The sequence below is a fragment of the Embiotoca jacksoni genome, unplaced genomic scaffold, assembly GCF_022577435.1.
Source record: "Embiotoca jacksoni isolate LCO1_2020_lvr unplaced genomic scaffold, fEmbJac1.0.p SCAF_5, whole genome shotgun sequence".
NCBI classification, from domain to species: Eukaryota; Metazoa; Chordata; class Actinopteri; family Embiotocidae; genus Embiotoca; species Embiotoca jacksoni.
The window spans coordinates 6308105-6331172 of NW_027185403.1; the positions used below are offsets into that span (position 1 = coordinate 6308105).

A 23068-nucleotide genomic window follows, 5' to 3' on the forward strand; every position below is an offset into this window, starting at 1 on the left:
TGACCATAACTTTGGTCCCTGTGCTTCTAATCCCTCCTCCAGACCCTTGTCATCAGAGATCAACCAGTCTGAGCCTTAATGTCCTCCACTGGCTGGCAAGGGCAGCTGGTCGCTTTCATGTATGTGAAGAGCCACATGAATATGCTTAAATGTGCATATCGGAGTAGGAATTGATGCCTTTATCTTCATCTATCTTTTTGAACAGCTCTACAGCATATGATCTTTGAGAAGTTATCATTTGGTCTCTAATGATTCATATTTTACAGAATGATTTTGAAGTGTTTGTTAGAAAATGTTGAAAAGGCTTTGATCGTGAAACCTAAAGAGCACACTGCCTTAGATTTGACAAAAACTGTGCAAAGAGATCCTAAATGCCTGTGTCTCTGCCGTCTCTCAAAACGATCACCTTTCATTAGCAACAATTCAGCTCTGTTGTAAGATTTTTGTACGATTTCTCAAATCTCTGTCGTTTGAGGTTGAACTTAAAAAAGGGATCACATTGATCACGGTCCAGGGTGTTTCAAAGCGGTGAGTAATCGTGAGTGTTTAATTTTATCTGTTGCAGTATGCATTGCATGGCGGCTGCGTAATCAAGCCTGTGAACTCGACATCTGAAGGAAGGATTCTGTTTCTGATCACATCCCTATTGAAGTCCATCCATTCGCTGAACATGGATGTGTTGACACGCTCAAGCTTGCACTCGTTGGTACGTGGCCGTCAAACTGACATGTGCTGGACATGATGCTGTGTGTAGTTTTCCACCGGTACCCAGTGTTTGCTGCAGCAGCGGGGGCCCACGAGGCCACATTTTTAGAACGCAGTAAGTGAGGGTGCGTGGCAATCTCGTTGTTAACCTTAAGCGCTACAAGATCACCCCAGGGCCTAGCGCCACAATGATGGATGGGTGGCAGGGAATAGGGGGCCCCACACACACAACCCAGGAATTCCCCTCGGGCCTTTTCAATTACAGTTAGACCAAGCTTTGCGCTGTGATGATATGTTGCATTAACGCTGTGACATTAATGAAGGAGACAAATGTGATTTGGTGTGGTGTTGACCCTTGAGTGCATGACTCAGGCAGAAACACGTATCACGGCACTGAGGCAACAGACAGGAATGCAAAGCAACCTGTTGTTGCTTTAGTTTTTTACTGCCATCAATGAAAATAATCCTAACTGACCAAAGTGTCACTTAGGTCCCTCTGAAGTAAAAGACCAATTGATGGAAATAGTTTATCATTAGCCACATGCTAAAGGGAGCCCAGGGGGCATGGGAGAGAGGAATTAGCCACCAGTGCAGCTTTGAAGATGCCAGGTAACGGATTTAGGATTTAGGAGTAGCACAGGGAAAGTGATGGACTGTCCCTTCATCTTTTTATTAATCAATAAGGCAACCTAACCTTGCATTGGGCGTACTCTATGATATGGTAATTAGATGTACAATGCGTGTCCGTGTAGGTGTGTTTGTAAGCAAACGTAATATCAAAAACAGCTGCAGTAATTTTCGTCCCAGGATCAGTATACGCCACGATCGCTGTGAAGTTTGCACCTTTCCACTGATGACTTTCAAAAAGAGCAAGGCAGAACTGATGGCATTTATTTCAGTCTGCAGGGAATAATCCTGTTTTCAAGGTATCTGAAAGAGGCGCGGGATCAAAAATCCATCTCCTATGCAACAAAAGCGTCAAGTAGTTCCTTCGGGTCCATTATTAAAGTTGGATATGGCCGAGATAATTAGCACTTGTCCTCAGCTCCACTCCTGTAGCTTACATTATCTGCACTGCTACTGTTGTTAATGCCGTAGTACTTATACAGTTATGTAATTGGCAGAATTATGCAATCAGGCTGTGTAGCTGGGGTGTGTCCCGGGAAAAAATAATCTGCAACAAAAAGAACATTCCTGTGGAAATGCAATGCCTTAAGTGTAACAAATACAAAATCCCAAACCTGCTCTGAAAGATATCGAGTCAGTAATATCCTAACAAAGTGCGACTTCTGAAAAAACGTTGTGTGTGGAACAGAAGAGAAAGGTTTACTGTAGAAACAGTGTTTGAAACTGTATATTATTTCAAACTTTTAACAGCACCTGCAAAAAAACCCACATAAATTAACCGCTACAAACTCTGCATGAACTGTATTTCACTGGTATTGTCAGCACTTGATCAAACACATCATTACCTATGCTCTGTACATTAACTTAATTCAGATAATACCAGAGGGGCCATGAATAATGCCAAGGAGCCTCAGAGAGAGAAAAGCAAAGACGCCACTACCTCTGCCGCTCATTACCACGCCGCTGCACTGTAAGTACCAAACTGTGCTGTTTTTCTTCCTGTGTTTTGAAATGCTGTAAATTTTACTTTTTTGAGTCAACACATTAAGTAAAGATACCAGCCAGTTATAGAAAAAACTGTGTCAACATTTCAGGAGCCAGCGTGGGTTGTTGGTAATACACACATGTGAACAAGACGCCACGGGCAACGCACAGTCGGTGATATAATTATCTGCACCGACTTTATTTTGAATTTCTATTATTTAACGGCCTTTGCTGTCATACAGACATTACCCATGATGCCTTAGATACCTGTAGGTCATATGATACAGGATATTATATCCTATGGTGCGGTATCATATCGTCTCTGTATGAATTGATGTTGTTATTGTCGTTAAATTTGTTTAATTTGTGGGCTTTTTGAGGAAATATTAGGGCTAATCAATGTCTTTTATTGTCTCCTGGGAAAGCCAGATGTTGGGGGTGGAGTCATTGTGGCGCCTGTATCTCCTCCCAAGTTAAAATGAAACCTAGGCCACAGCAGCGTGGACGACTGAAGTCCCCGTGTATTCTAGCTCACAGATCACAGAAGTTATAAAAGACGTCTCTTTGATCATTTCCATTTCTAAAATAATTTCCTTTGAACATTTCGAGTCACTCATGCTTTTATTTATAAAGCCTATTTAGACAATCTAGGAGTTGGAAATAATTAGGCTCACGCGCACATGAGTGTGGACATGTGTTCCCTTTCAATCAGTTAAAACCAGCTCTGTTAATTAAAGTTCTGAGCTGTTACTCTGCCCAAATAATTTTCTTATTAGCGACTGCATTCCTTAGATCTGTTGTCAGCAGAGCATATTTTCTTTTGGTTGCGCCTTTCTGTTTTTTTCAGGCAGAAATCCCACTGACCCATATAGTTGATCTCATTTTTGAAGCGTATAGTATAGATTCCAAGTTAAGAGAACGGAGGCTCTATTATTAGTCCCATTTGAGGTGCGCAGCCTCCGTCTAGGTACTCTGTGTTGTTGAATTCCCTGAGTGAAGGCATTACCATCTCATTTGGATAAGGGTGAGATTACCTCATGCAGCCAAACTGTTTTATCACAGGAAATGTAGGGGAGCTGAGCTGTCGCTGCTGACTGTTTATACAGGCGGCTGAAGGTAGAGACATTCCTGATACATTTCACAAACATCACACATGACAACTTGTGATGCCACCTCACTGATGTTTCCCTTGAAAGGTCTCTCACTAACAACAACATCCTATTGATCCTCAGCACCATTTTAACAACCTCCTCACACCCTCTAACACATACACACCTGAGTGGGTATGGATTGAAAATGTTAGCAGTTAGCGGCTAACTTTGCCAACACATACTTTTTTGATTTTTGGTGTGGTTGTCAATTAAGCCCAGTCATTGTCGGGATGGTCCCGAGAGGAGTTCTGTCTAAGCCGGGAGGGAGTGATCAAAATCAGAAGAGTAAATAACGACTTATTCTTCAGCGCAGAATTAACATGCAATACTTACATTTTTTTGGTCCTGATTAAAAAGCTGTGGCACATGATGAGCAACCAAAACAAGAAATAAACTTCTTGGATTAAAATTCTGCTTTTAATTGGATAGATGAAAGGAGCAATTAGTTGCATTTGAGTTGAGTGCTTTTTTCAAGTCAGCTCGTCCTCATTTAATAAAAAAAAAGGGGGGGGAAACAATAATGTATTTAACCATACTTCAGTTTCTTTGTTCATTTTTAGCATTTTTAGGGTAAAATATCACTTATCATTGCAATTCAGTTTAATATTTCTGCCATAAATATGACTTTTTTGACCACAGAATTGTATAAATTCAGTTATATATTTATTACTGGGGTCATAATTAGGAGGGGTTGTACTGGACGACATTATATTGACACTTGTTTTGAATTTGTTCTCCTCCTTATTTACACAGGAGGTCGCAGACCTCCATATCACCTCAGTGTTAAAACATTGTTCAATAAACAGCTTGATGACCGTGTCGTCGACAACAAAAAAACCTGAGTATCATAGGCATCATATAATTGACTTTATGGCAGGACGGTTTCATTGGATTGAAGTATACTTCATAAAGTGGCTATTGTGTGTATTTCTGTTCAGTGCAATGATGGTTTCCCTGGGGTTGTGCTATATAAAGATGCTACAGTGATCAGTCCAGCATTTAAAGTGATATGCACTTAGTTGCAAGTTTGTTCGGTACTACTTGGTAGAACTAATGCAGTAAACGAATGCAACTGTCAGACTTCACCTTAAGTCCATCTACTTAGCATTTATACAGTATAGCCACATTAATACACATTTTATGACGGTATTAAGTAGCTATAAGAACAAGTTTTAAGTGTTAATTAATGTGCACTGTTTGCCAGCAATCATAACATCCCATGACATTTGTTTATGACCTCAGTTACCCTCAATAACTGTTTCACTATAGTCTCATTTATTGTGTGTTCAGACATGGGGCCTGCAGGAGGAGGTGTAGTTGTTGGCAAATGCATTAATAAACACATATCTGCTTGTGTGTATGTTTATGCTTATGAATGCTAAATAGAGGGACATAAAGTTGTACTAGTGTAACTATATGGTCATTGCGGTGCTGTTAAACTACGTTCTAGGCCGAGTGGTGTTTCTAATACTTAGTTTATCCTCCTTGATATGAATGTGGTTGGTGAAATATAGTTGTCATTTTAATGCAGTACAACTCAACAGCACCACAACCTGCAACCTCTCAAATTACCATAAACATTAAGTCAATGCTTCTTTAAAACATTTGTATCAAGACACCGAACATTAACCTTCCTCAAGGTAGAATTTATTGTAAGACTGTTGTTTTGAAGATTTTGTCAGCTACACAGGCAGCAGATTCAGCCTGATTTTTTGACGCAGGTCTATTATTGTGTTATGGGACTTTAGGGGTGAAACATTTTCCCCTCCAATACACAGAAGCATCTTCTCTGCTGGGCTATTAAAAGGGTCAGTTCATCCAAATTAACCTCCTATTAAATAAAATGACTATCTAGCTATCCATCCGGTCTGATTAATAAATGTGTTCTTTAAATGTGAAACAGGAGCTGTTTGTTTTCGGTATTTAGCCTTCTTGAGGCAATGGCATGGATAAATCAGTGAATAGTATTTGATCATTAAAACAGCAAAATTGTACTTTGGAAATTAGGTGACGTATATGGTGGTACATGGTCTGAAAAATGTGTGACTCTCTGTGTTAGACTGAAGTTTAGACAATGTTTTAGTTAATAAAATAACTGCATTGCTCTGTTTATATTCTTCTTCTGAAATAATAACAAAAATACAGGTTTAGTGAAAGTTCTTTTGAGATCTATTGGAGAGTTAAACACCTGTGCAGTCAATACATATTAGATCTATAATCGTACACATTTATAAGGACTTGGCACTCATTTTGTAGATATACAATTCCAAACGAACGATGTGCCTGGCTGTTGGACTCTGAGGAGCAGGGCTGCATCGTGGTGTTGAAGGATACATTTCCTGTTGTGGAAACTGGGCCAGATGACCAGTAGTGTCACTCTGTTATTGCACCGACCTTACTCATCAATCAGAAATCAAAGCTTTGACAGTCGCCAACATTAAAGGGCTGCTGCTGGCGTGTCTTCTGCCAAGAGGTGTTTTTCTGCTGTGCATATTAATATACCGTAGGTCGCATGCAGGCTCATCACTGATCATGCGGGGGGAGAATGGATACTCCTGAGCCACACCAGGCACAGTGCAATATTCATGCTGGGCAAACACAGTGCAGTAGTGGATCACTGAAATGACTGAAGTGGTATGACACTTTTTTTTTTTTTTTTTTTAAATCAACCTGGAATTTATAGTCAAATTTCATGAAAACAAGACACAGAAAGTAAAGTTTAATTAAAAGAGCAATTGCTGCAAATAACAAATAAAAGAATAATTCTTCCTCACATTGTTATGTTTCCTTGTACATTTTTGTTTCAAAAGTAAAGCTTTACTCATTCTCAGTAGACAGTTTGCATGTTGCCTAAAGGCCTTCACACATTTTTATTCCAGGCTGATTTGGAGTTTCAGCTTCAGAAAAAAAAAGCTTCAGAAAAAAAGAGCAAAATCCAATAAAAGTAACCAAAATGTCACAGCTGCCAGTTGCAGGCTGCGTCAAAAAAAAAAAGAAAAAGAAGACTTTTCATCCTCATTCCACTCATCTGCATTTAGGTGTGTGCACTATGTTTTTCTCCGCCCCTTTTGGGATTTTGACTCAGGCAAGATGTCTGTTTATCATCTGAACAACCAGCAGAACTTCAACTGAGCCTTTTTTTCTTTTTTGCATTCAAATTGTGTTTTTTAAAATCTCAAAGAAGTCAAAGTTAACAATCAAGCTAACTGCTGTAACTCTTTGATCTGCTGCTTTTAGCCACACATGAATAATCACATTAAGCTTAATATAACTGCGACTAACATTACTTAATTATTACCTGTTTTTACCTTTTTGTTGCAGACTCGGGTGCCTGCTTATCATTTTTTTTTTCTAAATTAGAGTCCATTTTTAAGGTAGTTAAGCATTAAACACTCACACTCTAGTATAAAATTTGAAATGCTTAAAGTGTTTTTTAATTCGAATTTTTGTTCTAAGATTGCTGCTTGTACAATGAGCCTGTCTGTAACTGTTACTACTTCTTATCTGAACTGAACTAGCGAAATCCATTCATCCTCTCTTGAAACATGTGCACCAGAAAATCTGACACACACTGCTGCTTCACAGTATATCCAGCGACCAGCGCTGTTTTGCAAGGGGCGGCGTCTCTCAGAATTGAGATGGAACCACATAACAACTCCCCAGTTAGACAAAATATGTGCAACATAACATGCATGTTTCATGACGGCAGTGACAAGGCACTCTGAGTTGGCACCATGTCTTGAGCAATGTAGTTTGTGCCTTTACCACAGTATCTTAATTCCTGCGCAGAGACTGTGATTTAGTCTTTTTTGTGTGTACCAGGACATGTTTATGGGCTAATAGGCCTTTGTTAGTAGTACTCTATTTATTTAATACAATTGTAGTGTGAACAGAAGGAATAATAAACAGGCTGACTAAACATACGATTCTTCTTTTGGGCTGAGAAAACCCTGTGTAAGGATACAAAAGGGGGACGTTTCCACCACGGAAAGTAAATTCTTTTGAAGTGGAACTAATCATCTGAGGGATGGTTCTCGTTGTCCTAACAACGCAGCTGAATTGGAATGAGCCTCCTTTTTTGTGGAAGATATGTTTTCTTTTTTTCATTCAGAACTGATGATGATAGTAGTTTCACGCCCTGTCCACCCACATTGTCCGTCCAAACTTCTTTGCAGATAAGTCTTTACTCGGAGACGCCGAACACACGGCGGGTGACTCTTGGACTGTGACGTCAGCCTCACTCCTCTGTCTCCCCGTCTTTCTCTCTTTTTAATACTGTTAGAATGAAAAGAGTATCTCAAAGCAAATCCTCGCCAATCACAGTCCTTTCTTCGTGTGAAAAGATCAAGACTCGAAACTAGCCCTATATCATAATGTACCTTCTTAAGATAATGCTCTAATGTTCAGAGTCTTGGTAGCTTTTAACAAAATATTTAGATATTTACATTTTATGTTCATTAAAAAAAAATATGGCTGTCTTTAAAGTAAACAAACACGTAAACATTTTCCATCTTAAAATGCTCAAATAGGTTTTCTTAATGTAGAAATTTGTTGGGATTTAAGTAAAAATAGTCCAAGTGTTCTGTAATAAGTGACTTTAATGCTCTTGATTCATTATTTGTTTTATGTTTGAATTTTTTGGATACAGCATTAAAAGCAACCATTTGAGTGCGACAGTATACACAGATGTTTCTGCTCAACTTACATTTCTCTAGAGAAAAAGACAGAACTTTATTACTTGTGCATTTTTAAAGTTAATTTCCTCTTATAAATGAAAATCTGAATTATTGTCTTGTTGTTTTTTAATGGACTGAACAAGGCTGAAGGTGTAAAGGACATTTTTTCAAATATAAATTAAAAACATGAAAAGAAGAGAAAACTAAATCAATGACTTCTTCACATTTGCATGCTTTTTACTTTCAAGTGTCAATCAAATGATTTAGTTCTTAATTAAATCAATGCAGGGCATATTAACTTTTTCAGTGCGAGGAATTAGCTGGTCATTTATGTACTTATCCATATTACTGGTTGTGTTAGATGGTGAAATGTTGCATCAAAGTGAGACTGACTATAATGCTTCTCTTCTTAAAGGTAGTACATGTTCTTTACACACAAAGTAAGCAATTATTGACTGGGTTGAGATCTCGCAGGGATTCACTGAGACATCTCCTTTGTCTAAAGCCGAAGGGATGGAGCTGTGGGCTCCAGTTCGTGTCCAGGGTCTCTTAATTTGCCTTCAGGGAATTGAAAAAGGTAACTTTGGCCTTCTGACCCCACTGAGAGAATTCCAATCTCTTACCGAAGCTGTATAGCTTCGCCTCTCCTGAGTTATAAACTACTGGCCTTTCTGCTCGTCCTATAGTCGTCCAGCCGTTTTATTGTCTCAGTGGGGGTACAGAGTTCAGGCAGCAGTCATCCACCAAAACAGAGGTGAACTGTTTGTGGAAGCATCGCGGCCACTGCTCGTACTTATCAGTCAGACCTGCTGAGGCTTTTAGGGAGCATACAACAAACGCGTGGTGGATTGTTCATTGTAGAAAACAAAGAAAACTCTTGTTGAAAGCTTTTAATGTCCACCTCTTGATCTCAAATAAACTGATAATCTATAGTTTGAAACATTTTATTCATGGTGTAAAGATGAATGAAAATATTCTCAGCAATTATCAGTTAAATCTAAATGAACCATGAATTAAGATACTTTTGTTAAAACGTATGACCCTTACTTTAACTACTTTTACTTTTCATAGCCCTATTCAAATTGTCCCTTGTGTGTTTTCATGCTCATTATATATTCGGACTTTTGAGGGCTATAGTAGTGCACATTATTCATAATCTTTCTCATAGATGATTTATTAATTGCAACATTGCACTTCACATGTAAGGAAACCCACAGAACAACTGTTTTCTGATTTAAATCATGTTGAAAAATAGTTTTCAATCCCTCTACAGGAGCAGCCTGTTAGCGATGAAGTCATGAATGTAGCCACAGACTTGGCAAATAAACCAGACCCACTGTGAGTCTGTGTTGATAACTACAGTTGAAGTATTTGTATTGGTGAGAAGCAGGTGGCAGCCAAATGAACAAAGTTCTTCTCAATCAAAAACTAATTCAAGCTCAGCGCAGATTTTTATTCAGCAGTCATAAATCGACATGATGTTCAGTTGATGCGGCAGCTATTCACACACCGATTAAAGTGAATTTAGGCTGCTGATTTGAGATTTGCCAGCCGTGTGTTCACTGTGATGTCACGCAGAGGTGGATCCCTGGTCGTGGTGAGAGAGAAGACAACTCTTTCTTCCATCTGAGCACAATAACAGCAGGATTAGCCTTGACTTTTTTTTCTTTTTTTTTTTCTTCTTTTTTTTAAAGGTTGGAACAAACGTTGGGAAGATGAATCTGTTTTCATCCTGTCACTGCTTTCCCGCTGTAGCTTGCACGTTCTCTGCTCAAACCTCACTAGCACACTCACAGACTGGAGCGGGTTAAGGCAGGACACAACCGATTAGCTCGTGACACATTTGAATGTAGGCCATTTGCTTCGAAGAAATTCAGCCCTTTAGAGGATACAAACTTAGAATTCTCAAAGAACCTTGTTTCTTCTTCTTCTTCCAGCCAGAAATTAGCACTCCTAAAGAAAATTGAAAGCACATTGTATTATAAACATGGGAAAAGAGGCTAGACAATTCAAAATAGTCTGCAACAGCAGTGCCCGGGATTACATTTGCTTGACGGAGTGGTTGATCAGTTATGTTGCATTACCTCCAGATCTTCCAAATACCCCTTGGCGTGCTGGTATTTTTGTCATTTTTACATGCCATGCGGTAGCTGGTTGCCATTGTCATCACGGCAGACTGGGAGCCGGGGAGAGGACGCCAGCGCCGTGCCAGTTGGCCCGAGTAGTGAAAACACAAGGCAGACACAGCACAATTCGAATTTTCATCATTCCAGACACGAAGGTCACTTTTTTGGCGACTGCAGTTTTTAATGTGTCTGTTAGTCAAAGATTGCTTCCTCATACAGTGTCCATAAAACTACTTACAGTAGACTATGACTCTAACTGCATTTTTTTCACATCTACATTTAACTCAGTTAAGTGCAAGATTTTGTCTATATGAAATATCAAAGTGTTGATTTTATTTTTTTTAATCAAGCAAAGCAAAATAGATTGAGGTCACATTATTCATACACAGTTATGTAATACGATGAGCCAGGGCCAATCCAATGATCAAATAAACAGGAATAGCTCAACTCTATTATTAGGATGTAAGCCACCATCAGAAATGGTAACTAGATAATTGCAAATCTCGTAATATTTATCTTTTTTCTACAAATATATGTACAGAAAGAAGAAATGTTGATTCACAAGAGGCTCGTCATTATTGTTTATTTAAAGAGTGAGCCTGCATGCCCCAATTCTGTAAAGAAATAAAAACGGATAAATCCTCCTTTGGTCTCTGCTCTGCTGCACTAACTGTAGCTCCCAACAAATAAAAAACTGTGTACCATGGGTTATTGTATAGCTTTATCAGGTTTCATGCAGCTTCTAAGCCTGTGGATCTATTCTCCTGGTGGTGCTCTGCTTAGTAGACAATAGTCCTGCAAATATCAGGGGCCAAGTCATTATCTTCTGCTCAGCAGGTGTAGACATTATTGGAGTGTTGAACTAATGATATGTAATGAGCTCTCTGTGACACATGTCTAGCCACCCTTACTATCATGGGGCCCATTAATGGATAACAGCATCGTAATTAGCTTCTTTGGGAAGCCAAACCTAAGCTTATAAATATATCAAACAATATTCAAGTTGTGTTTATACACTGTGTGCAGTTTTTCGTTCTGTGTGTTCCTGATGTGGGCCCCAAAAAATGTATTTCGTACTAGCAAAGCAATGATACGATGCATAGTGTGCACACTATTGACAAGTGCCCTTTTAAAGTGTGCACATGTGCAATTGTCTGTGACTACTTTTTTTTTTTTTTTTTAAACAAACATTATTCCATGACTAACAGTAGCATGAATCATTATAGTTAGTGTTTTCAGTACACTCAGTAAATTGAAAGCCCGCGACACAAATACATGGCTGTCTTAAAAATTTATATTGGAAATGGTTTTGATGTTGTACCCCACCGCAAACACTTTCAGCCTTCTGCAGGTCTCCTAGCAACAGCAAACAAAGGCAGGACCCATCTCAAGTTTCCTGTGGAGCGGCCAGTCCGGCGTGCCTTTGATCTTGACTGGGAAAATAGCTGAGTGGGCACTACTCGCATTTGTCTTTCATTTACTCCGGCACCCCCACCCCCTCCCAAAATGTTCACTGAAACAGCCAAATCTTCATCTGGCCCCAGCAACCAATACCCCTCTCGGATAATCAACCATAGCAAGGGAAGTCATTGATGCACTGTTTAGTTCAAATTGGGCATTTTTGTTTTGGAGCATAGTTGCTGCCTTTAGTAGGCTATCATTTGTGGTCCCTCAGTGCAGGAAAGCGAGAGTGTAAACCAAGATGGTGTTTTATCCTTTGTTTCCATTGTCTCAAAGGGGTCCTACTGCAGAATTTATCAACCTGTGTCCCAGGACTTTGAAATCAAAGCCTTAATGAACACACGAAACATCCGTAACTTTGCCTTTGCAAGTGTTTTCAACTTTATGATCTTGGGCCAAACTGAAAGTACCATTTGTATTCCATAAAAAAGCCCAAAGCAATCAGAAAACTGGGCACACATCGGCGCTAACGTGGATTTTGAAACTGATAGTGAAGCCACAGGAGCACTGCTATTTAGGTTCAAGACTGAAGATCTACACTGCGCGGGAAAAAAAATATTCATTTCTTAGTGTTTAATAATGCTTTCGAAGGAAGTCCTGGGAATCCAAATATAAATAACTCCCTCATTCTATGCATAAACATGACCAAGGGTAGATAGTGCAATGCATCTTAGGGCTATTGAATGTTATCTTTCTCGCCTCTGCTTTGCTTTCATCCAAAACAGCTCAGACAGCTTGGGAGATTAAACAAATTGAAGTGTTACACACTGTTTTGGTGTAATTTACTGTAATTGATGTTTCTATCCAGTGCTGAGGCCTTCTAAAGCGATTGCTTGTGTTTGTAAGAAGGCATGCAACCCAGTGGGGTGTATTGACTGAGGCTGTTGACTAATATTGCTGTATTGGCATGTTTTAATGCTCTCCCATTGTTTGACTAACAGACTCCTCAGGAAAGCTAAAGGCACACCATGCCCACTGCAGAAGTTGGAGATCGGAGTATGTTTTATACTATTTCTCACCTTGAGGCCTCAACCTGGAAATAAAAAAGTATTCTCTTGGTGTGCCAAAAGGTCAGCATGGTTTGTCTATCCTGGCTCTGTATGATATATGTCAACCCGTTCTCATCCGAGGGCATCAAATACTGCCGTTTTGTCACAGCCCACTTATGTCTCAAAGATGCGCATAAGGTGTCCACCAAAAACGAAGATCACAGTTTGGGCTGAACGTGACAAAGTTGCGTTTCGGTTTGGGTTAGGTACCAATGCGAGCTGGTTAGGGTTAGAAAAATATCATAATTTGGGTTAAAATAACAAATCTTATGTAAGTAATGTCACATAGCTACTTAACATGTTTCATAAGTTATATGTTATATTACATAAGTAACTGGCAGGACACTGGTGAACGCCTTATGTTTGTATCATCCAACCACTCTCGACTTCCTGCCCTTGCAGACTTTGTCGGTCTTTTTACTGCATCACATGACCTCCTTCTTTGACCCGGGTGGTAATGGTGCCGATGCCAAAGGGCACCTTGTACAGGGCACCTCTGATGCCAACAACTTTGACAAAACAGCACTATTTGGCGTCCTGGGATGTGAGCCGGCTGTCCATGTTTAAGGCACATCTCGCACTGCTCTGTAAATTGTTCCTCCTTGGCCCATAAACTCTTCTGTGGTTGACCTCTGACTGTTGCTCCACCCTGAAAAGCTATCATCTGGTGCAGCAGTAGGATGTACAAAACTGTCGTGACAAACACTTTTTTCTTTTAACAACCCAGTATTTACTAATAATAGTAACCTGGTGTTGGTGCTCCAGAAAACGTTGATTACGTATTCACAGAGGTGGAGGAAGATGTTTTACTTAAAGCGATCATAGCAGATATTTTACAATAACAATGTATCCAATGGCAATGTAAAAACAATGTAACAATGTTAAAGTGGTCATTCAGAGTGATGAACGTGCAGAGAATTATCCCCTGCAGCTCTCTTCAGCTTTATAGACCTTTACAGGGAGTTTCGGCTCATTGTTCAGCTGTCTGGTCCATAAATTTACAGGGTTTTTTTGTTCACTCTCACCACTAACATAGCATCAGTTTTGGTTGAAACAGGCAGCAGTTTTCAGTGAAAAATCTCTACAAACACTGTAGACTAGAGTGCTACTAACTGTAACAAATTAAGTAAAAGTACAAAATATACCCAAATATGCAGTCGTGTAGAAGTCTACATGGGAATTTCGCACATCAAAAGAAAAATTTGAAGAAATTCAATATTTTTTGTGATGAAATAGTTTTTGATAGAAAACTAAGATGTATTTTAATAGTTCAGGTAAAAGCAAGTAAACAGACTTTTAGTTAAGATTATTTTGTTAAACTACTGTTGACAAGTTCGAGAATAGACAATCACATTTCAAATGTTCAGTGACGAGAACAAAGTTTACAAGTGCTTTGTATTTGTTGCTCCTGCCTCAGTACTTTTTCCCAAAATGTCAGCTATAATTTAACAGATATATTGCTTTTCTGTAAAAGGGCATGAAAACACACAACTTGCAATTAATCTAAAGGCTAAAAAGCGTTTTACCTGACAGTGTTTTGTTAGCTACATTCTCTACCACTGCTGTTTGTGTATTTTTCAGTAGTCTTTAGAGAGTGAAAGAAAAAAAAACATTTCATCTGTTTTAGATGCTTGTTTGTGAGGAACACTAGCTGGTTCCTATTTTGGTTTGTCAAAGCAAAGAAGCTGCAGAAGAGGAGGGTTTTTTTTTTACATTCCTTCAAGATCCTTTTATGGAAGCAATGAAGGTTTTACATGTAAGAATTGTGGAAAAAAACAAAACAGTGCCAGCTCTGCGTTCAGCTGCCTGTATCCTCCTCTGCAAACATGTTACACAGAATCACAATATTTAATGGCACTCTGTCACATTGCTTTTCACTAGAACTGGTGCAGAAGGGAACCTGTTACAAGATGAAGAAAACACTAAAGGTTGTGATATACCACTATCTTCTGACCTGGAAAGGCCAAAATAAGGTTTTCTTTTATGTTTCACCTTCAAGAACTCCTTACCAAGTAACATATTTCTAGGTGAAAAAGGAATATATTTGAAGCAGATCTTTCTTCTCCCTCTTTCTTTCTCCCCCCAAAAAACATTTGAACCCGTTTTAGCACATTTATATATAGCACCTTTCTGATTCAGAATCCTCCTCAAAAACACTGTTATGGCATCAGGTATCATCACATTACCCCTGACGAAAAATAAAGCATGCCTTCATGCCTGTCTGTGCCGAACCCCACAGTTGTACCCTTCTGATAACTGCATGTGCCATCTGACAATAATGTTGGGTGGAGAGTATTAATATCCTCCTGAGCCCTAAGCACGCACATTTACTGTCACCTTAATTCATCCGTTTATATGCTTACCAAATATAGGTGTCCTGTGAGGCACTTTATGCTGGAGCAATTTCACTGTTTAGCCGCACTACAGCAAGAAGGTGGGGCATGTCAACATTTGTTCATTGAGATAAATTTACCAATTTGCTTTCTTAGGTTTTTATTTACAGTGGAATTTCAAGCAAGTTCTACCTTAAGGAGGACTTTAATGATGAGCTCAGAACTGCCTTAATAGACTGTTAGGATGACAGACCCTCTCTAGCGAACTAGAACTGGAACATGATAACAAAAACATGACTCGGCAGTATTAGATACAGCGTGCACTCGCGAGTGCTGAAGGCAATGACACAGATCATCACTGCAAGCAGTCAATACAAGTTTTACACAGAACTTTAGATTTCACTGCTACTGTTTAATACACCTCTCTTTAATTTTTGTCACTGTTACTTGCGATCTAAAATTATTTAAACTTGTTCTTGATTTAGGATGAGGTGCTTCTTGAGCTCTTGTGTTAGTTCCCCACATAATGCATAATGCAGGATCTGCATAGGACTGAATTATGTCTTCAAGAGTCAGTTCAACACAATTATTTGACAGAAATGATGCTCTGTTAAACTGGATCCACTCTGTGAACACTCCAACTGCTTTAAATTTGAGAAATAGCCTTGTATAGGGGTGGAGACATATATCTCAAAACACCAAAAAATAAAACCACAGCTATCTGTATGTCTAAATATGTTGAGTGAGAAAATATATTTTTGTAATTTGGTTGAACTGTTTCTTTTACTCAAAGTCACTTGTCGCATTTTGACTGGCGAATATTCAAAATTTTCAGTTTCAAAGTAATAATCTTCATTTCAAATTTTTATTTAAATAAATGTTTAAGTCACTATCTGTCGCTGTGGCCCACTAATGGCAGCTTTTGCAATAGAGTTGTGTCTGTGGTGACATTCCCGGGAAAAATCGCTAATGCTGCAAAGTTAGTGATGCATTTTCCATCACCCAGCAGTAGGCGGAGCTGAGCAACAGACATGGTGTGGCAAGTCACCGTGATGTCACCCATTGGTTTATGAACTGCTATTTTGAAACCTCGAGTTGTCACAATCTAGTTTTTTTGGAGCGAAAAATGACCATATTTGGATGAGCTGGGTAGGATTGAGGGGTGGATCTGACTGAGAACCAGATGACAATAAGCCAGTCCACTTTTACCGCAACCTGACTACGCCCCCAGGCATGTCAATCAAATCAGTCACGCCCCCAAACATACCTCTTTTTGAGACCTAATATCTAATTAATGATAGAATTATTTTTAGTAGGATCACAAGGACACTGATCAGAAGGAGTGAATTTAGCGAATGAAACCATAATGATTTGTGGAAAAAAAAATCTTACGACGTTGTATTTCATGAGAGAAGTTAACACTTTTTGAACTGGTGTCCATTGGAGCAGGACGTTTTTGAAGTCCGCCCCTGGTGGCCCTCCGAAGTATTGCACCATAAGTCTCTTCAGAATTGGTGTCACTTTTCAGACCCTGAGATTAAGTCCATTTTTATATGCAGTCTATGCTGAGAAGACAGCATGTTTTGTTGGACAGTCATGTGACGTGGCCAATAGAAAAGAACAGGCCAAGAAAAACGTTGACATCTCACAATTTGTGAGCCGTTATTGTAAAACTAATAAGTTTTTGCAGACAAACGTAACTATTACACATCTTGATGTAAGACTGGGTTGATTTTCCTTCACCCAGCAGTATTTGTTCTGCCAGAGAGGGTAGGCAGAGTGGTTCAACTCCCAACTGACTGACGTCACACGAGATAGTGTTTAGATCTCTGGGAAGTGAATACCAAAAACCAGTTTAAATTCCCGCTTATCACCATAAGTACTGCCAAAAAGAACAAATTAAAGATCTCTGAGACCGAAAATGTAAGTAAATCTTGAGCTCATGCATTCATTTTTACCCTGCTGTGAAAGACCGTGTTGTTCATGTGGTTGGCTTTCTGCAGTCCCGTAAGCTACTTATAGGTTTCTGCTCATTTGCTGATAATTTGGCCCCGTTGACTGCCAGCCTGCCAAAAACCATGGCTTAATTTTTATCTGTGAAAGAGGATGTTTCAATGTGGAGGTGCTTAAGAATAATTTTGCTTATTTAAGAGATAACCCCCCCTTCCAATATTCTTACAATTCATCGGTAAATCATTGAAGCAGCAGCTACAATTACGTTTTAAATTTCAAGTTTAACCCTGAAAAAGAGCTCTCAAACACGCTAAATTCAGATTGAGTCTATGACATGACAAACCGGAAAGAGTCTAATCAAGCTGTTGGAGGAAAAAATGCATCGTAATATTTATTCAAATTTACATCAGCAGTTTTTTCAAAATATGCACTTATCACATGATCTGTGGTCTGTTGCTCTTATCACACCGAATGCTAACACCAACCCACGGTGGGTTTAGTGTGCTGTTTATCAATGCAGTTATTTCAGGCTGCAGGTACACAGAAACAAGAGTACTATTGGTTTTCACGCAACACTGAGGTCGGCATCATTTTTAACCTCTGCATAAAGTTGTCTTTTCCATTTCAAAGTGTTTCCGCTGGAATCTCAGGGTATATAAAGCTTGCATGCTTATTTAGAGTGATGCAAAGACATGTTACACCATCTCAATCTGTCAGCCTATATGCTATGTACACTTGGAAGAAGTCAGTGTCTGTTTGTGCCATATAGAATTATCACCTCTTAACTATATGACATTTCTGGAGAGAAAAAACAATCATGGCACAGACGGAGTGGGGGTGGGGTGGCATTTGCCAGTGCTCTCATTGGGGTTCAAAAGTAGAATGAAAAATGTCTGTCTTTGTCTAATCCAACACATTTTATTTTTGTAACTGAGAAATCTGTTCAGGGACCCCAACATTTTTTCCAACTGTCAGGGTGTCATTTATCAGGGAAAAAAAAAAAATGTAAACTGTCTTCCCACCCCCAGTCCTTCTGTATGTTGTGAGGTTATAGCCATTTTGAACATGCCAGGTGGGTGTATGTATGTGATGCTCATGTAAACACCCTGACCTGCCACCTCAAATAAACACCCTACATGCTCATCCTGCAGGGTAGAGCGCTTTCTCCGCTCTCCTGACTGCCTCTTTGACACCGCTATGCCCTGTAACTTCATCCTCCATCAGTGACCGATGACTTTTAAGAAGCCGGAGCTGTTAGACTGGAGAGTATTGTCCCTCGTGATTGAGATGTTAACCTTCAAGGCAACCCCTTTGGTCTTTCGTGGCTCATTTTTTTCCCCCCTTCTCTTACCCGTTCTCCTCCTCTTGCTTCTTCTTCTTCTTCTTTTCCTTTTCCCCCTGGTTCCTCTTTGCCAGCAGCTCGCGCAGTGTGGCCGTCAAGCCATTAGTGAGTCCCAGCACCGATAATGAAGCCGCAGAGGTGATCTGAGCCAGTGTGGCACAGAAGCTGGAGCATGGGAAGAAGGTAGATTAGGATAATTACCTGGCCATGGGGGCATGATGGAAAAAAAAAATGTCTCACTTCCTGCAGGCCTTGATTGGCAAAGGAGCAGAGTACAATCAGGTGCGACACCCTTTTCTCCAAAAGGAAAGAATAAAGAAAAATTGAAAGATTAGTTCCAATTATTTTAATGATCAAAATGTGACATGATATATATATAGGGTTTCATTGTGATAGTAATTTCTTCTCTGTTTTTGCAGGTTTTCTCCACACATATGTATGTTTATGTGTTGTTTACGCAGCTGTGGGTTTTGGTCTCTCACATACTGTAAGGACACCCTAAATATCCGCGCTAACGGAGACTTTGAAGAGCCTATGAGGTCAGGTTTTAAATTATGGTCTGAACCCACACCAGGCTTTCTCTCCCCACTCCTGTAAATCCATTTTCCACACAATGCATTTCAAATCAAAGAAGCGTCACCATAACATGCCTTAGGAAACATTAAGCCATAGTGCGTTACTTTCATGTATGATAGCATAGCCCCCTGTATGCTTTGATGTGCTCACTTTTTTTTAATGGTTTATTAATAATAACACATTGGCTCCTTCTCACACCACCATCAGCTTCTAGTGCTCCTTTCTCTCCTCCTGAACTACATCCCTCACTCTTTCCATGCCGCAGCTGGTTCATCCCTCCCAGAGCCCCTGAGCTTTGTCTCAGGATTGGCCTGTTTGTGTTTGGGAGGGGGATTAGAGGGAGTGACATGGGCCTCGAGATGAAGAGAGCCACAAAGACCTATCAGAGGGCAGAGAGTCCAGAGCGCTGCGACGCCATTGGTTGCTGAGGAAATCAGACACATCTTCATTTCTTCTAGCCATCCTCTCCGAGTGCCTAGCTTTCATTTCCTCACCCGGGGAGGCGGGAACGGGGGGATACGGAGGAGGAGGGGAGGGCATGGATTTGAGTTTCTGTTTGTGAATTTAAGTGTGTGTGCACATGTGTGTTTGCTTGCATGTTGTGTGCAGTAAACACAGAAATACAGAGGGATGAGCATGTAGACACCGATAGCACTCACCTCCTCCAAAGCTGGCCAAAATACAAAGCAGCCCGCGTCCTTCTAATGTTGTCCGAGCTGAGCACTGTGAATAGGATGCCTGATTCAGTTATTTCAGCTTCATAACTGGATGTTTTACAGCAGTGTTCCTGGCAAAAGTATCCTAAAACATACAAAGGCTGTTCAGTATATTTGCTGATAATTCAGTGTAATGCTGGCAGTTTGGATCACTTAGCACCTCACCACACACGCACACAAACATCTGCTGGTTTAATTTTCTGCTTTTTGTTTGTGTGCCCTTTTTGATGATTCTTCTCTTTGTGTGATGCGTTAAATCTTGTATCTGTTGTTTGGTGAATTATCATGTCCATCCACAACTTCTACAGCACAGGTTGCCAAGTCATCTGTGGCTTTATTCTGTAGAAAATAAATATATTAATACACTGAATTAACTCATTTGTCCCTGGTTCTTCCTAAATATGCCCTATCAGCTACATTTCCAGTAGATGTTTATCAACCTGCATGTATTTGATCTGTCAGATGTACTATGCCACCATAATTCAGAGTTATGTAATGTTTTATATACAGATTTGACAGCATTCTGCAGGGGAGACACTCCCTACAGCTTTCAGTATGGAAATTGTGTCTGTTGAGTTTGTTGTACACCAAACTGCTCTCAGTATTTGCCTGCTTATTAGGATGAAGCCAGATGACTTTGTGCACAGTGAAATGCCTGGGAGCAATGGGGATGAGCTCTACTCCTCGCCCATTATAGATCTGCGCGGTCTGAGGGCCCTCTGGGGCCACCTGGCTCCCCTCCCTGCCATCTCTGGCTGAATCAATCGACGAGGCCATCCCATCGCAGCGACCAGGGGTCAGCTTCAAAGGCCTCCTGCCCACTTCCTGCCACCTGGTGTTCCATTTTGGACGAAGGGTACATTTCCTTTCCATTCCCCTCCACCCTCCGTTGCCCTTCTACGAACAGGTTAAGGACATGGAGCCGGTACAGCTCCTCCCTGTGATCTCCTCCAGCCTCCTCCCTTGCTGCCCACATGCGGAGACAGGGTGAGAGATCAGTCCCACCCAAACACCACACAATCACACCACCGTTTGATGTGAAAATCTGCTTTTGATTTAATTATGGCCTGAGAATGCACACCTCTCTACATAGAGGGGATTTGGTAATTTTCGGTTTGGGTGATTTTTATGGTCTGGCAGGGAATGAATTTACATCTCTAATCTAGGTTTTCATTTCATGTACTGTGGTGCATCCATAAAATGTTCTCAATTCAGTCACTGACAAAAAAAAAAATCACGTCAACAACAAATATTATTTGCATATATTTTAATCAGATTATATTACAATGTGCACATTTTTCCCACATTTTCACAAGTTAATGAAGGTAACGGCTTGTTTATAATGGAGCATTAAATTAAGGGAACTTTTTGGCTCTCACTTGAAACATGTTTCATTATTAACTGATCAACAGATCTGCTATGGTATGAATAACTCTCTCTCTCTCTCTCTCTCCCTGTTGGTCAAGTAACAAATGGCAGGGCTATCGAACACACATTTTTATCTCCATCAGGGCTGTCGGACAATTAGCTCCAAGAATACATATTAATCAATCGCGATTTTTGAATCCGTTTACTGAGCCCAGGCATTTTTTTTTCCCTCCAATACATTAGCAGATCTCAGTATGTCCGCTACTCTTGTGAACAGGGATGAGAAGGAGAAAGAGGGAGAGGAAATAAAGGTCTGATGAGATTGGCAAAGAAAGGATGGAGGCTGAGACAGATGGCATGAAGTCTGCAGCACTCTGGCGTGGCTCGCCTGGTGCTAAAATCCTCCTCTCTCACATTCCAACAAATCCTACCAGGAGGCTGGGGAGTCTGTCACACCACTCCAAGGATCCACACGGCTCTCTTCACCCCCCCATCTCCCCCCCACACCCCCACCGTTAACCCCCTCCCCTCGAGCCTCTGACCAATCTGTATCACATTTCTGTTTTATCCTCATGTGTGTATGTATGTATACATTCACACTATAGCATGTTCAGAGTTGGGTCACTCAGGCCTTCACAGACCTGGGGAGATCAGCAGCACCAGGGGGCGCAGATAAGAAGAGAGGCCGACTGACTGCTCTTACAGAAAATGGGGGCATCATTGAGAGAGGTGGCCTTTACTGTCATTCCAGTGTAAAAATCTTATTCAGTCAACACTGAGCCAAATCATGAGGGGAAAGACTGTACAATCCATTTATATCAGAGGAAGACGACATAAGAAGCTTTCTGATTAGTCTCACCACAGCCTGCATCAGCCCAGAAACTTGAACAGAAACAGTGTAACCCAATCTCAGTCCAAACATACACCGCTCACACCCATATTTCAAGGCTTCCTGTGGGTCTTAAAATCCAAAGTGGACATTAAGTGTGACTGTGATTACACACAGAGCACAAACCCAACAACTGGATCAACGGGCACAACGCGGCATCTTCATCTCCAAATACTACACTTTTGGATACCCTTTTGAATTTCTGATGCATGCTTTCTTTTACCATCTCAAAGTGGTTCATCTAACAAGAACAATCTAATTTATTTTACACTATGCTCTGCCTCCCCATGGCTCTTTCTCCCTGTCTTTCTGCCTGCCTTCTGTTTGTTCTAATGAATGACTTCTGAGATAAAGTGCTGCTGTGAGGAGGTCACAGAGGGCTTCAGAATCACATTACTGTTAATGATAATAAAAAGAACAATCTGTGCTAAACCTCTTGGATGTTCTCTTTTTCCCCTCCCCATATGGAATGATTGTTTTATCTGCTATTTTTCTGAATGTGTTTGAAAGTCTACGCAATTAAAATTCATACTAAATATTGTTTTGCACTTTTCTTATGCGAACACTGTCTATTGACAAATAAAAAGGGGTGTTCTGATAAAAGGTATACAGTGGTGTGCCATCTGGGTTACAAAGCACACCACCAAGCACAACATCAGGCATAACTAAGCAACATGGTGCGGCATGACAATATATATTCCCTCCGGTAACATTTTAAAGGCACGACGAATGCCAAAAACATTTAAATTGCAAACACAACTTCTAACATTTGACAGAGGGTTTTGTAGGAGTTGGGATTTATTGATGTAACTTCTCTTTTTCACAGACAAAAGGTTATGTTCTCAGCTTTTGGGCCAATTGTATTCAACATCAAGACATTTAATGGAACCCATTTTTAAAACAATGCTGTCAAAGCAAGGGTGGCAACTTTTCTTGTGTTTATATAACATGTAGCTTAAACTGCAATCCTTATTAGCACTACTTTTTGGCAACTCAGTATAATCGCAGTGGAAAAACTTAAATTGAGCTTCTGAAAAAAGTTTTGACCCAAAGATATTTCAGCATCTCCAGACGACTTAGTTTCTTCTTGCAGGTTTTCATCAGTGGTGCAG

The 23068-nt window shown here is 40.2% G+C and overlaps 1 long non-coding RNA gene across 1 annotated transcript in view; it reads left to right on the forward strand.

Annotated features, from left to right (window-relative positions):
- The window catches only part of LOC138211784 (uncharacterized), a 37696-nt gene extending 15221 nt beyond the window's left edge, over positions 1-22475 (forward strand). Inside the window, exons 3-6 of the long non-coding RNA XR_011179354.1 lie at positions 566-706; positions 2206-2302; positions 18482-18689; positions 18827-22475. This is a non-coding gene — a long non-coding RNA (uncharacterized lncRNA). The remainder of the gene's footprint in view (positions 1-565; positions 707-2205; positions 2303-18481; positions 18690-18826) is intronic.
- Positions 22476-23068: the final 593 nt, after the last annotated feature.